The following is a 15,432-nucleotide window of genomic DNA, read 5'->3' as shown; positions in this document are numbered from 1 at the left end:
GTGACACCGTCCTAACTGATCAACTATATCAGTGAGGTTAACCAAGTGGGCCGGACTTTTCTTAATAGCATACAAAAATGGATGACTGCAAATAGGTGTTTTTGGGCTTAACAGACTTAAACAGACCCAAGAGTTACAAGCCTGTTTAAAAAGGGACATTACATTTCAAGTACTGTACTCATTTTCCAGCATATATCACTATATGTATACAGCGGTCGAATTGGGCTTATATAAAGCGGTATGTCATGCCGCCAATGCTCATGCTTTCAGTGTAAAACTTACATTCCATTCACTTACATTTTCCATACCGCCACTTCTAAGCTTCCACTAAATTTGAGAATTTAAGAAAATGGTGGCGTACATAGAGGAGACGAGTTGCAGAAACTTTTTCAAATCAGAGATAAATGAGTCTGTGGATTGCACTAAAGATTTTTTTTTTTGTGAGACTGAAAAGGAAATGTATTGGTCATAGTCAACACAACAACACATTGGGCTAAATTTACTAAGCTGCAGATTTGAAAAAGTGGGGATGTTGCCTATAGCAACCAATCAGATTCTAGCTTTCATTTATTTCGTACCTTCTACAAATTGACAGCTAGAATCTGATTGGTTGCTATAGGCAACATCCCCACTTTTTCAAACCCACAGCTTAGTAAATCTAGTCCATTGAGTGTGCACTGATAAAAACTGTCTTTAACAATAGCTATGATTGTTCAGGCTGTAGAACAGTAAAGCTTATTTAATTACTAGAGCCATTATAATAAATTAGCAGTGGCCTGAGGACACCATGATAGAGGGCCCACCATCAGTGGAACCTGGAAAAGACAGGTCCTAAAGGAACCTCTTTCTATGTTCCCACTGTCCTGGGAAGACAAGAGACCCCTTGTTTCCAAGAGAACAGTCTCATCTTCCAAGTAATTTGCTGCTTCATGAAGATGACTCTAAGATCACCTGAGGCAAATTCAAAACAAAAATCTCTCAACCATGAACATAAGTCCTAATAAATATCTTCCAAAATGATGATAATGTTATAATCTTTCACAAAATATAATTTGTACCAGTGGAAACATAAAACAATAATAATTGATGACTTGTATTGCTTTCTGGAGTAAACCAGGTAATTATCACTTTAATTATATACAGATGTGATTTACATGGTGTTCATGCCTTTATTAGGGAAAGGTCAGAATATACTATATACAGAATATACTGAGCTACAGTCCAGACAACAGCTCCTATGAGCACTGTATAATATAAAGTCCATTTACCCCATTCATTTCTATGCTCCATTGACTTCAATGAGAGTGTTTTCCCCATAGAAATAACAGATAATGCAATGTCTGAGAAGTCAAAAATGTGTGCGCTATATTCCATAATTGAAGATACTCTGGTAAGTAGACAAAATGTGTCTCCATCATTTTATTAATGACCTATCCAAAGAAAGGACAAGATGTCAATTTATAAATCTGTGAGAGGACAATCAGGTTATTGTGTCATTAAATCAGCAGAAGTAACATATTGTGCTATTAGGCATAGGCCACCTTAATGTATTACTGTATTTTTATTTTTGATTCAATATAATGTACCTGATGAATTTGTGCTTTTACTGGGAACCAGGAGACATATTAAGCTCTATAGTCACTTAACATATGGTCATGAGGGTATAGCCTACAACAGTGATAGCTAACCTGTGACACTCCAGGTGTTGTGAAACTACAAGCCCCAGCATGCTTTGCCAGTAGATAACTAACTGATAACTGGCAAAGCATGCTGGGGCTTGTAGTTTCACAACACCTGGAGTGTCACAGGTTAGCCATCACTGGTCTACAACCTACAGCTGGATGCGTGGAAGAAATAGAAGTCTCATGCCTAAACTCCCACCGGTCGGCTACCTCTCTTTCTCATCCCTTCTTCCCTTCTCCCCCTTCCTCGACTCATTCTCCGTTTCTCCCGTCTCTCCGTCTCATCCATGTGTCTGTCTGTCTTCCCCTCCCTTTAGATTGTTCGCTCCTTTGAGCAGGGCTCTCCTACCTTCTGTTTCCATCACTTTTAACTGCGCTCTCCAGCTACTCAGCTCACCTCCTCTCAGTCCCTCTGCCATCTGTCTCCTCTCGCTTCTCTCCGCTCCCCTCAGTGACTCTCAACCTGTCATCCGTGCCCACCCTCTTGGGCCATAGTTACCTGCCTGTACTCACTTTTCCCCTCCCTCCCTCTCTTTCTTGCTGTGCCTGAGCTCCCAGAGTTATAGTGCTTATTGTTACTTGTACTGTGCTGTTTCACCTTGTACTGTGCCATTGTTTGTCCTTGTACGGCGCTACGGATACTTTGTGGCGCCCTATAAATAAAAATTAATAATAATAAATAGTTTGTGGTAAGTGGCTTTCTAGGCATCAGAAAATGGAAAACTACAAGCTGCTTTAATCCATGTATAGCAGGTGCCAATGAGGGTGGGTTAATTCACTGAACAATAAACAAGAGAACCCCTAAAAAACTGTTTTGTCAAATTAGATTTACTCATACCTCCCAACCGTTCCGAATTTAGGGCTCTGTGCCACTGTCCCGCTGGAGACACATTTGTCTCGCGAGTGGGAATGTTGGGGAAAGGGAGTTAGCTAATAGGCAGCCTAGCACTTTGCAGCGGTAGGCAGGCCTCTGGGTGCGTGGCCACGCCCCCATCGTGACATGGCTACTTGCAAGTTGGAAGGTATGCTTACCTCTAATAAAGAGAACCTAGGTGGTGGGTTTGTAACCCTACATTGTGTGTGATCTTCTATGCAGTTAGACTGCAATGTTACTTCTGGAAATGCTGTACTTTTCCTAGCAGCCTATTTATCAAAATGCGGTGACAACAATGCTTATTGTGGTGATAAGAAATCAGTTATCTACGGAATTTATAAAAAATTATTGTTGGGCCGGCTGAGCAATACTGAGCTGCCCTGACGACACTGGCCCAGATTGGTAAGGTAACAAACGCTGTGGAACTGAAAGCGAAAACTGTTGATAAGTGATTTTTTTTTTTGTTGCCACAATAAGCGACAATAAAAACTCACCCTTATCGTCACATTTTTATAAATAGGGGTCATACTGGGGTTTACATTGTAAATTATGACAAGTACTCTACGGGTTGATGTCCCACAATATTATATAAGGTGAAATCCATTAACGCTGTCCTTATATGTGCGGAGGCAATTCAGATTGAACGCTGTGTGCAGAGATTATTTGGCTGGAAGTATTCCTCTGGTTCTTGGTGTCACAATTAGGAGGGGGAAGGCTCAGTGATTGCTGTACATGCTGAAGCTTGTGATACTGACATCACTGTGTGTAGTGAGTCTGAGTAAATTACCTTTATCACAATACTAATCATTGTCCATTTGCAAAGCACCACAAAACTCGCACATAAAAACTGAACATGTACATTTGACATAGGTGGTTAAGACATGAGAGAGGGTACCTTAAAATGTTACCTGGTTTTTCTTTTTTTTTGCTACTATATCTTAATTTTCCACCTACCTTCATCATCGTCATCATCATTTATTTATATAGCGCCACTAATTCCCCAGCGCTGTACAAGGAACGCACTCACATCTGTCCCTGCCCCATTGGAGCTTACAATCTAAATTCCCTAACATACACACACACAAACCTACAGAGAGGGAGACTAGGGTCAATTTGACCAGAGCGCCCAGATGAAACCCACACAAACACTCAGGGAGAACATACAAACTCCACACAGATAAGGCTATGGTCGGGAATCGAACTCATGACCCCAGTGCTGTAAGGCAGAAGTGCTAACCACTAAGGCCCCGTGCTGCCCCTACCTTAAATGAATGTTGCAGGTTTGCCAGAATCCAAAAAATATGACATCTTCACCATCATCTATTTATATAGCGCCACCAAATCCGCAACGATGTACAGAAAATATTTGTCATTGACATCAATGTCGGCTCATTGGAGCCTACAGTCTAAATTCCCCACACAGAGATTAGTGTTAATTTAGTCAGCAGCCAATTAACCAACCAGTATGTTTTTTGGAGCGTGGGAAGAAATCCATGCAAACAAGGGGAGAATATACAAACTCCACACAGATAAGGCCCTGGTCTGGGATTGAGCTCATGCCCCCCCAGCGCTGTGAGGCAGAAATGCTAACCACTGAGCCACCGTGCTGCCCACCTAATTTTTAACACTTGAAACTGATGTGTAGGTTGCAGCTGAAAAGTTTTGGAAATGGAATTCAACATCCTTGGCCTGCAAACACCCAGTAAGTTCCTTGCTAGTAAGTGAAATACAAATTGTGTTCTCTCACATCTCCCTTCTTTACCTGAAAGTATAGACTCTCCTGGGTTTGTAACCCTGAGGTCTTTTCATTTCATCGGCTAATGAGAATCAATCAGACAGATGTGTGTTTGTGTGCGCGGCCCTCTGTGTCTGATTATTCTTCCGGCAGCTGATTGAAAGAAAGTCAGTTTGTTTTGTTTTTTATTTTTAAATTTACTCAGCCCCATGTAGAGAGGAAAATGTTCCATAAGTTTTCTTATTGCCTGTAGTTTTTATTCCTCTCAGAAATCTAATGTCCTTCATCGTAATGTTACTTATCTAACTTTAAGTCTAAACTTTACTAATTTCTATCAATAGTCCTTGACTGAGTTGCAAACATGGCTTATGTATATCAGTATTAGGGGGTAAATGTATCAAGCTGAGAGTTTTGAATTTGAAAAACCAATCAGATTCTAGCTATCATTTATTTAGTACATTCTACAAAATGACAGCTAGTATCTGATTGGTTGCTATTAGGCAACATCTCCACTTTTCAAACCCGCCGGAGAACTCTCAGCTTGATACATCTACCCCAAGAATCACTTATTGTGCTTTCCCCACCTGATTGTTTACATAAAAACTTAATATGTAAGAGGTCCTGTAAGGCAAACAAACACATGACTTACCTGTGGCTCTCCAGCTGTTGTGAAACTACAAGCTCCAGCATGCTTTGCCAATACATAGCCAGGTGATAGCTGGCAGGGCACCCTAGGACTTGTAGTTTTACAACACCTGGAGAGCCACAGGCTGGCCAGGCCTGCACTTAGGCATCCACTGAAGAGCTACATGTGCCGGTGTATCAATTAACCTTGAAGTCTGGAACCTATAGTCCTTTAAGGGGTTCCTCACTGTCTTCCCATACTAAAGCTCTCTATGCTACCCTCAAACTGCTATCTGCTGGCAGACCTAGCGCCAGAATTGTCCCCACAGGCCTAGTGCCTGAAATATGGCCACAAGCTTTGCCTGAATTAAAGTGTCCCCCTTTACTAGGCTGTGACCCTATTTAAAAATATAGCACATGCATTTTTTACCTGAATAGAGTGTCTAGCTAGGCTCTAAGCCTAGTACACGGCCAGACAGGTTTCTAGCCCTGAATTAATGTGCCCAACAATAAAGAAGCAATCTACAATTAAATTAAAGCCGCCTCGGGCCTCATGCCCATCTAACTGTGCTACAGGCCAAGTGCTCGAAAATGCTCCCATGGTCCCGATGCCCAATATTGAATAAAGAAGTGTGCAGGTGCAAGCCTTTTAGAAGGGTGCCCAAAGGCCTTAACTATCTCTGCCAGCTTTTAACCATCCCCTTACTACCTTCTAACTTGACTCGTTGGCCACCTCCATCATCAAGGCTCAACTGTTGTCTTCTTTCTTGACCCTGCAGTCTTCTTTGTTGAGCCTGCAGTCTTCCTTCCTGACTCAGCACTCTACATTGGTGCTGGCTGTGATCTTCTGTCCGGAAGCTCCTGGTCGGTCTCTCTCCGATGACGCACTGGGCTGGACGCTCGTAATTGTTGGTATAAGAAGCGCTTTGCTCCATCTCCTAAATTGGGTTTCCATGGTTACCCTGCTTTCCCTGGTGGTCTAGGAGGAAACAGGAAGTGGCCCAGACCTCTGAAACCGGAAGTTCGGCTTTTCATGCCGCACTTACTTTACAGACAGAGACGGGACAAGTTGCAGCTATAGAAGCTGCTTGCCACAATAGTATAAAATCCACAAAAAGAGCCCAATATATAACCGAAGGCTCCTACTGTACCCCACTACATATTGGGAGAGTGTGGGCCACAATATAAGCTGCTGCACAGACGTGCACAGTATAGTAACGTACCTGCATCATATCTGTATAAGAGTACATCTGTATACCAGCTGTATACAAGTGAGTACTGCATATAATCTCTATTCCCTGATTGCTGCAACTGTTGTTACTGCTGTATACTGCTGTACTACAATCAACTGTGAGTAACTGCATTCATCTGTTGTTATCATCTTTAAATAAACAGCAACCTGTTTAAGTTACAAAAGCGTTTTGGCTTAACATCTACATTAACACCGCTGAACACCTATAGTAACATCAGAAGGTATAACCAACAGTAATGGCTAAATATAAGCTGTTGCAAGGGCAATGATAACGCGAGCACCAATTACCTCACTGCAGCACCCAAATTCAAACTGGTTGCAGCCAGCTCTGATTGGCTCACCGCAGCGGCCATAGATTTGCTTGGTCCAGGGCCAGAAGACAATGAAGAAGACTTAACAGCATCCCGAAGTCGGAGATCAGGTAAGTCTGACTCCACTGCTGGACACCTTTTCACACCACCAACACTGGAATACTCACAGGGTAACCTATGCAGGTGCGTTGGTTAAGAGTATGTTAGGATTCAAGACCTGTACATCTGTGCTGGTGATCTGTTGCCTTGTGTCTGAGCAATAGACCCTCACACAGTCAGGAATCTTCAGTGTTTACATGAATTAGACTTCAATATCTTTGTTGAGCTCTGTGTTCATTTTTTTCAACAGTTCCTATTTTCTGTCTAGATTACTCTGGTTACATCATCTACGTCCCTATGAAAACCTGCATTCAAGATCCTCTCATATTTGTTTTTGGCTCAACAGTGATGTCCTAAGCTTTGTACATTGAGCCTTTGTATATATAATTACATTTAATTGGGCTTTGTATATGTGTTCCAAATCCATTCTGGAAATGCAATACTAGGCAATGAACTGCAAATAAACTTGTAAATTTTGATGTTGTATAGGTTTATTATTTCAAATGGTTTTATGATCCTGCATTCCCATTTCCTATGTTTGATTTCTCTCGATTGTGACCTAGGTCTCAGTGGCTGACTGGGCTGGGGAGCAGGGGGGCATCTGGCCTCTACCATACTGGGCTACCTGCATTTTTTCCCTTTAACATGTCCCTAATAGACTACTGAGCCGAGTCTCCCCCCCCCCTCCCTACCCGGGCTAAAAGTTGCCAGTCAGTCCCTGCTTGGCTTATACCTGGATTCCACATGTGTTTGTGACCTCTGACCTTTACTTCAGATTGATCAATCTTTCCATCCCTGAAGATTTATCACCCGATTCTCATACAGAACCTGCCACTCCCTGGGCTCTAGCAGATTGTTCCCTGACAATTCATCCATACCAGAGAGTGAGTTCCTATAAGACGGACTAGTAACAGCTAGAACAGTGCAGTGACAAGTTGTTTTGGTGTGCAGTGCAGTATAGCAAGCCGTGTGATTTACATACAGATGTCATGGGTGTCAATGGTCCTCAGGGCCGCATACATTTTTCAAGAGTTTTTAATATTTTACACCTGCTTGGAACTGCACAAAGTGTTAACAAGTCCTAGTATGCTGTATTGAGATGATTGATTGACAGCTCGTGCTGGAACAAATTTAACCCACAGAAGAGAGGAATATGCTATGCAAAAATATGATTTACATTCTCTGTCCTGAAATATCTATGTTTATTCATTACTGCCTATCAGTAGATTCCATTTGCTTTTGTCCTGGGGTATTTGTAGGGTGCAGTCCCCCCAGAAATCCCACATAGAGTACGGGCCATAATTATAAACGTCTGTGTGCACTGCAAATAAATATGTTTATAATTCCCTTTTTAAGAGTATTTTTATAAACTTAACTTTTAACCAAGTGAAATAATTAAAGCAAATACATTGTTATTTGAAAACAGAGCTATGGATTCACAAACTTGATCTACGTCCCAGGTTAATAAAGGAAAAGGATATTAGACTAACTCCAGCTCACTTGGCCCTCCTGCTGAATGTACTAGGCAGAATGATAGGAACTGTAGAAGTCGCTGTCCCAAGCTCTCCATTGATTACATTGGTAGTTTCCTTTGACCTTAACTTGGGGGCCTAGAAACAGGGAAGAGACCTGGAAATTACTGTGTCAACTATATTTACACTCTGGCTCTCTTATAATGCTTATTATACAAATATATGACTGTGTAGATTTCACAGTTCGACGGCCAAAACATAGACTGTGACCTATGGGTGAAGAAATTAGGAAGAGACGTGTACAAGGTGTGCCAGATTCTCAGTGCTGCTTACATAGCAGGTGAAATTACAAAATAATTACATTATTTTCAAATAGCTCTACTTAAATACAGTATGGCCTCCATTTGATCAGTAAAAATATTACTACCCCATTCTGTCTGCAAGAAAAAAATGAACCCCATCATCTGATGACCAGTATGCAGCGCAAAACTCCATCATCTACAATGCAGAGCCACCCCATATCATCAATTGTATAAAATACATAGCCGCATTATCCGATGACCAGCATATAAGACAGAACCGCATCTAATGACTTGTATAAAATACATAGCCCCATTATCCGATGACCAGTATATAATACAGAAACACATCTAATGACTTGTATAAAATACATAGCCCCATTATCAGATGACCAGTATATAAGACAGAACCGCATCTAATAACTTGTATAAAATACATAGTCGCATTATCTGATGACCAGTATATAATACAGAACTACATCTAAGGACTTGTATAAAATGCATAGCCCCATTATCTGATGACCAGTATATAACACAGAACTATATCTAATGACTTGTATAAAATACATAGCCCCATTATCTGATGACCAGTATATAATACAGAACCGCATCTAATGACTTGTATAAAATGCATAGCCCCATTATCTGATGACCAGTATATAATACAGAACCGCATCTAATGACTTGTATAAAATACATAGCCGCATTATCTGATGACCAGTATATAATACAGAACTACATCTAATGACTTGTATAAAATGCATAGCCGCATTATCTGATGACCAGTATATAATACAGAACCACATCTAATGACTTGTATAAATTACATAGCCGCATTATCCGATGACCAGTATATAATACAGAACCACATCTAAGGACTTGTATAAAATGCATAGCCCCATTATCTGATGACCAGTATATAATACAGAACCGCATCTAATGACTTGTATAAAATACATAGCCCCATTATCTGATGACCAGTATATAATACAGAACCGCATCTAATGACTTGTATAAATTACATAGCCGCATTATCCGATGACCAGTATATAATACAGAACCACATCTAAGGACTTTATAAAATGCATAGCCCCATTATCTGATGACCAGTATATAATACAGAACCGCATCTAATGACTTGTATAAAATGTTGTACACCTTTTTGTGGTGTACAATACTGAGGTCAGTCTGTCCATTAGTACTCACCCAGGGTTGCCAGCTTGTCCTTAAATGACCTCTGGAAGTTCTTCCTGCATGGTGGTGCTCATCGTGCAGTTACTAACAAGCAACCAGTGCTCTCTGTGTCTGCGTGTTGACAACCATGGGCCTGATTTATTTAAGAAAGTAATGCAAAAAAAAAAGGAGCAACTTTACACCTTGTTGCACTGAAGGGGGAGGTAAATGTAAAATGTGTGGACAGATATATAGGTGGGGTAGGGCATGTCCTAGATCAACTTTAAATTTCAGTGTAAAAATAAAGCTATCAAGTATTTGTGTACTAAATGAAAAAACAGCCTATATTTTCCTTATATGCAAAATCATAAACTAGTTTGCACTAGAGATGCTCAGGCTCGGTTCCCCCGAGAACCAAGCACACCCGAACTTCACCGATCTGAGCACCAAGCCCAGGCGGCTTGGCACTTTTGCACGCCCTCGGATTTAAAAACGAGGCAAAATGTCATTGTTACATCGACGGATCTCGCGAGTTTTTGATTCTATAAGTACCGCCCTCCACGGCGATCCGGCACCATTTCACAGAGAGACACAGAAGGGGTAGCACGGTTCTTGCCAGTCTCTAGTGCAGTTGGGCAGAGTCATAGCTAGAAAAGAAAGAGGAGGGGTAGCAGTGTTCTTCAAAGTCTTCAGTGACATTCAGGAGAGCTCCATTGCTCCATTGCTAATTGTCATTGCTGAAATAGAGATAATAGGTCTGCCAGTCTTGGTCTAAATCTGCAGTCAAATTGTACTGTGCTATATAGCTCACACACAAACAGGAGAGCTTCATTGCTAATTGTCATTGCTGAAAAAGGAATGATAGGGCTGTCAGTCTTGGTCTAAATCTGCAGTCACATTGTACAGTGTTATATAGCTCACACAGAAACAGGAGAGCTCCATTGCTCCATTGCTAATTTTCATTGCTGAAATAGAAATAATAGGGCTGGCAGTCTTGGTCTAAACCTGCACTCACATTGTACGGTGTTATATACAGGGGCGGGCTGGCCCGGGGGGCCGCTTAGTCAGACCGCTACTCGGGCCCGGGGCGCAGGGGGGCAGCGGCCCCCCCTGGGCCGCTCGGTCAGACCGCCCCCCGGATGCAAAATACAAGACTTTCCCCCGCGGAAATGACTTCACATGCGGCCGCGTTATCAATGACGCGGCCGCATCCCCTGTCATGTGATGCGGCCGCCTGTGTGCCTTCCCTCTCCCAGCCCGCGCCTGGTTATGTAGCTCACACACAAGCAGGAGAGCTCCATTGCTAATTGTCATTGCTGAAATAGATCAAGACTGCCAGCCCTATTATTTCTATTTCAGCAATGACAATTAGCAATGGAGCTCTCCTGTTTGTATTTGAGCTATATAACACTGTACAATGTGACTGCAGACTTAGATCAAGAGTGCCAGCCCTATTATTTCTAAGTCTGCAGTAATTATTGAGGTTAATAATAATATAGGGAAAAAAAATAGCAAAATTATGTGATTTTAGAAAAAAATAGTGATTTTAGAAAAAAATAGGGATCCAAAACCAAAACACGCAAGGACGGTTTTGCGAAAACCAAAACACGAAGTTAATCCAGATCCAAAACCAAAACCAGAACACAGGAGTCAGTGAAGAACTCTAATTTGCACCCCTTGCACTGCAACATGGTTTTGCCAAAATGTAAAGGTACTTCTTATTTTGCCTTACTTTCCTTAATGAATCGGACCCCTTGTTGTTAATGTGAACATGGCCGACTCGGGGATGACCATCTCCTGTTTAAAATTGTTAGCCACATAAGGGGATCTGCAGAATCGCAATCGAGAGACTAAGATTTACATTTTTTGTTTTCTTACCTGATTTTATTCTCAACATCTTTTAGATTTTTTAATTAAGTATCTTTACCAGATGTTATTTCTTTAAAAAATAAGATTTTACAAGGATGTTAAAAATATCTGTCAGGGTTGCATTGTTTAGGAGAAAGAGTGGAGAAGCATTGTTAGTTAATGAGCTGAATGTGCAAACATCCAGTCAACAGAAAAGAGAAAATGCCGTCAGATTTCTGCTGTTGTACTTTCATTTTCATTTCTAAATACATGTAATTGTCATTTCCTTGGCAATGAAATAAAATAAATTGGGTAATGTAATGTCATCCCGTTAATGTAGCTTGTTCTAAATGTTTCAGCAATCTAATAGTTTTGGAACAAACGTCTAAACTTGTCAGTGGTTGGACTCTATTTATTACGCTTATGTAGTAAATAATTTGTAGCACAAATCTGATTCAAAACTACAGCTTAAGACATAAACCTAAATAAACAAATATGCAGTTGCTGGAGAAACTGAGGTTTTTCAAGAAATAATTTTCATGAGTTTTTGTCATTTAGGGGCATATTTAACAAGAAACGCCAAAAATGAAAATTAGTTTTCAATCTTTATTGCATTGATAAGGATTGAACTATTTCTCATATTTATGAAAAAAAACTACGATAAACTGCTGTTCCTGTGAAAAGAAAAATCACTTACCATGGCGTCTTCGTAATGCGATCCTGGGCGGCCTCTCCGTTTTCTTCTTTTAATTCCTGTGCGCATGCGCCAATCACCGCTACCGGACATGCGCACAGTTGTACAGCCAGTGAGACGGGCAGAGTAGTTAGAATGTGCAGGATTGGAGGTAAGTGATTTGAGAGGAGGGATCACATGATCCCTCCACACACGCACAGTCCAGCTCTGATCTTCGGAGCAGAGCTGACAGCTGAAAAACTTTTCAATTATGAAAATGTAGCTGACGTACATTAGCATGAAACACAACTGTAAAATTTTCAGCAATGGAAAATGATAAATTACGTTAATGAGCACTCCACATACACTGTTATGGGGACTGCTCTGTAAAACGAGAACAAATGCAATGGAGCAGATATCTATGATATCTGCTATGATGCAGTGATAATAAGTAAGAATTTTGCGGTTAATTTAATACACTTCTTAGTTCCAAAAATAGGCCCTTTATAGGGAGAGTTCAGTTTTCTATTTTCTATTTTCTATTTTCAGGTCTATTTATGAATAATTTTTTTTCATCTAAATTCCACCACAAATCTAACTATTGTTCAAATTTATGGACAGTGCTTTGCAGCAGCTGTTTGCATTTTTTTCCGAAATACGGAGCAGTCCCCATAGATGTCTATGGGGACACCTCTATACCGCAATTTAATAAGGAATGAAAATGTATTTACACGTACGCCACATTACTGTATTTGTAATTGTTCAGGTCTGCTCTATGGGGAGAGATATACACTGGGCCTTAATACTCCATTGCTGGGACCCAAAGCAGCATTTGGAAGTGTAATAAAATACAGATATTTACAGAGATTAGTAAATTAATAACCTTCAAAAAAGAATTAGAAAAGGAAGCAAATGACATAAATGGATATACTTCTGTAAGGAAGATCTATTTATTTGTGCTTTAGCACTATACAGGTATGGGGTGTTATATCCAGAACACTTGGGACTTTTATCTTATTGGGATTTTTCCCATAATTTTGAGCAACACACTTAAAGTATACTAAAATGCATAGCAGGGAAGTTTTTCCCAAATAACACACCTGGGATAAACCTTTATTCCAAACCAAATAAAGACACGGACACAAAATTAAAGTTGGAATGAATGACGGTATTTATTTATTTTTAAACTAATAGGACTGTAAGGCGGACGAGAGCAGGGCAGTCAGGAACGCAAAACCAATACGGTGGAAAGGTCAGACCATAAAACCACCAACCCAGGATCATACCTTATCTATTGGCCGGTGCTAAGATCAAGTCCAACGGCAAGACTACGCCCCCTATAAACTCCGCCAGTATAAACCATACAAAACTGGCCCAAAGGTCCTACTAACAAAACGGACCAACCATGGTATGACACCATAACCGCAGGGGGGTAGTGACCTATGACAAGATCACCCAAGCACCATATGCACAGTTACAGACTGCACTGTTCTCCTACTCTCAACAACTACGTTCAAAGTTATGTAACCAATTGTAGGGAGGGCGGGCGGAATCCGGAAGCAGGAAGGGCAGAAGCCTCTGCACACTGACTTATAACTGTGTATAAGTCCCAACCCCTTCCTGCACTCATTGGCTGAAACTTACAGGAATCCACAGCTGATAGGTTCTTTGGTAAGTCACTCACCCGCATGATTTTAACTGCGTTTAGTCTGAGGGACACACTTCTCTAAAATGCATAGCAGGGAAGTTTTTCCCAAATAACACACCTGGGATAAACCTTTATTCCAAACCAAATAAAGACACGGACACAAAATTAAAGTTGGAATGAATAACGGTATTTATTTATTTTTAAACTAATAGGACTGTAAGGCGGACGAGAGCAGGGCAGTCAGGAACGCAAAACCAATAAGGTGGAAAGGTCAGACCATAATACCACCAACCCAGGATCATACCTTATCTATTGGCTGGTGCTAAGATCAAGTACAACGGCAAGACTACGCCCCCTATAAACTCCACCAGTATAAACCATACAAAACTGGCCCAAAGGTCCTACTAACTAAACGGACCAACCATGGTATGACACCATAACCACAGAGGGGTAGTGACCTATGACAAGATCACCCGAGCACCATATGCACAGTTACAGACTGCACTGTTCTCCTACCACGCCGCATGAAATTATACATGCGGCCCGCCAACTACAGACCTAACTACTCCCCTTAAATGCCAAAAAAGCTGGTCAATAAACAAACGAACACCCTTATCTGACAAATGAACACCGTCAAATCTATATAAAAAGGGGGACTCTACTTTCAACAAAGGGTGCTTTATAACCGAACCACCCACAGAACAAAAATTTTTACTGGCCACCTGATTTATTTTCCGTACCGCCGCCCCGATGTTAATGGCGGGCATATCAGATCTCCAATGCCTACGATGAACAATACAGGACCAGCATAATTTAATATTAGGCCATCTGTTTGAAATAGCATACGTGTCCTCCCGAATTCTGATGATTAACTCCAGGGTCTTAATTTGCCCCACACCGTTGCCACCAGCGTGGACCACTAAAACGTCCGGCACACCAAATGATAAAATTTCCTCTGACAGAAGAGGGAGAAAATTGTCCCATTTTAAACCACGTTTACCTATCCATCTAATGTAAACGTTATCCGCTAACCAATGACAATTACGAGATAACGGATGTCTGCTAGCCCAGAAAATGTAGGAGTGACCTAACACCCAAACGGAAATCATAGAGGAATTGGATCCTAAAGCAAGATAATAAAAGGAGGAGGATAAGCAATAAAGCACGAAAAACTAACTAAGCGGAGAAGAAACATCATTAACATATTTGCATAAACTAAAGAACCATGAACTGAAGTTAAATACCACAACTATAAAACACACCTATTTATAACTAGGAGGTAGGGAGTGAGGTGAATGCTGGGACAAAACATTAATTCCAACCTTAAACCTAACAGAACGAAAGGAAAAGCAGCAACCCAGGTGAAGGTGAAAACCTATGAGGAAAAAGCCCTTCAACGCCCCCGCAAATAGCGGCGAGCAGCCTAGCGCCCTGGGTTCACTAGCTTAGAGGAGAAAAGAGGTAGAGAAGAGCTGCTTAGAGGGAAAAAACACATGTTATACATCAGGACGAATATACGATTTATAACAGCTAGACTTCCATCTTCCAAGCCTTTGTATGGAAGTTACTGAAGCCCCATTCGCTGCGGCCGCTGTGGCTGCCCCTATCCGAAATGAATGCGTCCCAAATTCTGATGAATTTAAACCAAGATCGTTTAAAGTGTTGCACATAACCGCATGAAATTGAAATTTAGTGAGGGGGGAGCTATCCTCATGCACTAGCCAAACCTCTGATCCATGTGG

Source organism: Mixophyes fleayi, chromosome 4 (genome assembly GCF_038048845.1).
Source record: "Mixophyes fleayi isolate aMixFle1 chromosome 4, aMixFle1.hap1, whole genome shotgun sequence".
Taxonomy (NCBI): Eukaryota; Metazoa; Chordata; class Amphibia; order Anura; family Limnodynastidae; genus Mixophyes; species Mixophyes fleayi.
Note: the sequence above shows the minus strand (reverse complement) of the source record.